The sequence below is a fragment of the Pteropus alecto genome, unplaced genomic scaffold, assembly GCF_000325575.1.
Source record: "Pteropus alecto unplaced genomic scaffold, ASM32557v1 scaffold229, whole genome shotgun sequence".
In the NCBI taxonomy this organism is placed as follows: domain Eukaryota; kingdom Metazoa; phylum Chordata; class Mammalia; order Chiroptera; family Pteropodidae; genus Pteropus; species Pteropus alecto.
Genome location: NW_006443145.1, coordinates 677671 through 681023, shown reverse-complemented (window position 1 = coordinate 681023; position 3353 = coordinate 677671). Strand labels below are relative to the sequence as shown.

The 3353-nt window shown below is 36.8% G+C and overlaps 1 pseudogene; it reads right to left on the bottom strand.

The window, feature by feature from the left end:
• Positions 1-336: 336 nt before the first annotated feature.
• Positions 337-889, bottom strand: LOC102896486 (annotated as a pseudogene).
• Positions 890-3353: the final 2464 nt, after the last annotated feature.

Below are 3353 nucleotides of genomic sequence, written 5' to 3'. Positions count from 1 at the left end.
CCTTTGCTATTTTCTCCCTTCCCCCTTTCCCTATGGTAATCACTATAATGTGTCTATGAGGTTTTGTTCATTTATTTGTCTTGTCTGTTACTTTCATTTTTATTTACAAATATAAGTGAAATCATATGGTTCTTGACTTTTTCTGATTTATTTCACTTAGCACGATAATCTCAAGATCCATCCATGTTGTCATAAATGGCAGTATTTCATCTTTTGTTTCTTTCTTTTTAAAAATATTTTCCAACATGCCAAAAAAAAAAACCACCTTTATTACTTTTATAATAGCCTCTTGTATTCTTATGTTTTCTTGCCAGATGTCTTTAGAGCAAGTGTTTTCTAGCCTGGAGTTTTCTGACTCTTCTGAGCTTTTGGAGGTGCTGCCTTTTTGCCTGCATCTTTCTGGGCAGGAAACTTCTGAGTTGGAGCTTTCTTGCCTGAAGCAGTCATATTTTTTTTTTTCTGGAATCTTTGCAGCAACTGTTGCAGTTGTACCTTGAGCAGCAGGTGCTTTTTTTGGGAGCTGCCTTTTGAAGCTTCCTAAATGTAAGCTTGATTATTCAGTTCCTCATTTCTTTGCCTTCATGACTTTGTAATAATCAAATTCTGTCATCTTGGATTTCTTTTCTCTGGCTTCAATCTCCTTGGCCTATCTCATGGCTGCCCATTTTATATTGATATCTGCCTTCTGCCATGCTTATTGGACATAATTTTGATGGAGAATGTGTGGGAACTTGAGAATGAAGTCAGTGAGCTCCATACTTGAGAGCAAGGTCCATCAACCAAAGCCCTGTTCTGATTAATAACATCCACAATCGTGACCAGCTTCCCAGCATGAGGCCCAAAGGAGATATGGGATACCTGACCAATCCATGAAGTGCCTGAATACCATGTTGGTGGCATTTGGCAAGAAGGAAACTCATCTTTTATTTTATGGCTGAATAATATTCCACCGTATACAAGCACCACCTCTTCTTTATCCAATTATTTATGGAAGGACACTTGGATTGTTTCCATGTCTTGGCCACCATGAATGAACACCAGGGTGCATATATGTTTACAGATAAATGTTTTCAGACTTTTTAGATAGATACCCAACAGAGGGATTGCTGGGTCATATGGTAATTCTATTTTTACTTTTTTTGAGTAACCTCTATACTGTTTTCAGTAGTGGCTCTACCAATTTACATTCCCACCAGCAGTATATAAGGGTTCTTTTTTCCTTTTCTCCATATCTTCTCCAACACTTGTTATTACTTGTCTTGTTGATAATAACAAATGTAGGGTGGCATCTCATTGTAGTTTTGGTTTGCATTTCCCTAATAGCCAGTGAAGTTGAACATCTTTTCATGTATTTGTTGGCTGTTTGTTTATCTTAGGAAAAGTGTCTGTTCAGATCCTCTGCCCATTTTGTAATTGCATCGTTTGACTTTTTGTCGATAAGTTCTTATATATTTTGGATATTAGCTCCTTATCAGAGGTTGTTTGCAAATATCTTCTTCTACTTGGTTGCCTCTATGTTTTTTGATGGTTTCTTTTATTGTAAAGAAGGTTTCATGTCTTTTTTGTATCATGCAAGTAATGCATACTTACATAGTTTTACTGTATACAGAGAAAGTTTACATAAGGAAAAAAATTAAAATCCTATAAACAGACCACTCAGAAATGCTGCTAGCATCTATATACATACAGTTTGTAAATATGTGTATATGCAAATCTTATATATGCATGTATATAAATTTTACTTATATATTTTTCATTATATTGAATATACAGTTTTGAATTTTCTTTTTATTAAATAAGCTATCAGCCTATGAATTAGATGATGCTTAATTCGGTGTATCTGTTGTGTTCACAGTGAGATATATTATTTTTCTTATTGGTGCTTTGTTTAGGGATCTTTTGTAATCCAGTTTTTTTTTTTTTACTCTGGCTTCATAGTGTATGGGGACACTTGCTCTCTTGTATGTATGAACAAGTATCTTTCATTTGCTACGCTTTCCAGGAAGAATGACAAACTTTATTCTGTGGTTACAGCTTTAACTCCAAGATGGACATATATTTGGCCATACACTTCAATGCTCGTAGACAGACTTCTAACATGTATTAATCTCATGTCATGTGCTGAATGTGATGCTAATTATTTTAGAGCTTCTTGTGGATGTAGAAAGACACCAGTCCTTAAATGACCAGCAATTCATAAGACAACCCCTGAGGAAAGAATGGGTTCAGGTGGAGCCTGGCACTGGTTGGTTTTTGGAGGAGGTGAATGGAGTGGACTGGCCAAACTCTAGGTTTCATCCCTAGAACAAGAAATGCTATACTTACCTACACAGAGTCTTTACAAATGTAAGGAATGACAAACAGCTTAGCTTGGCAACAGTAGAGATGCCACAGAGGGGTGAACAGACTGGAGACTGATTCGTTTCGAAGGCCTGGCCATACGGCAGACAAGCTTGCACTTAACAACACAGATGGGAAAGATCCCAAGTAGGTTGCTCAGTAGGAGAGTAACATAAAGACAAAGATTTTCAAAGCAGATTATTTTATTGCCTGTGTGTATCTGCAGCTCCTATTATCTAGTGTGATCATTCTAAGGGCATGCCTGCTAGGCTTCTGCCCCATCGGAGCTTGGCCATTGAAGTTATGTGCAGCCTGTGCAGCTAGTATCACATCCTGTCCCACTGGGAGGGTTTCAGGTAGGACAATTCCAGACCCTTGAAATAATTACTTCCCACTGCTCTCTGTGTACACAACCCAAAGGAGCAATTTATTGGAATTGTGAGTAATGCCAGGAGACAGCCAACAGAAAGTATTAAACTAAATGGACTGCAGGAGAGGGTGAAGGGACTATTTTCCAACTATAAACCAAACTTGAGAGGGAGTACTTGTCTTCCTTTTCTCTGCTCTCTAAATTAGCATCAATTTTTACCACACGAAATGCATGCTCTTGCTCTCAAACATTGCTGGCAGGGATGCTAAATGGTACCTATGAGGGAGAATTTGGTCATTTCTAACAAAATTACATATGCATTTACCCTTTGAATTACTAATCCCACTTCTATGAAACTATCCCAAAGGTAAAATAATAAAAACTATAGGAAGACATATATGCAAGGTTATTAATTACAACATATTGCAGAAAAAGATTGGAAACAACCCAGATTCCATCAATGGGAGATGAAAACTTGTACATCTGCACAAAGGAGTATTATGTAGCTCTCAAAAGAAATGAGTTGCATATCTATATACTGTTAGGAGTGGTTTCTAGCATATATTATTATGTGAAAAATTCCAAGGTGGAGAAAAGTATATATGCTATTATTTGTTTAAGAAAGAGGGTTATGAATATATAT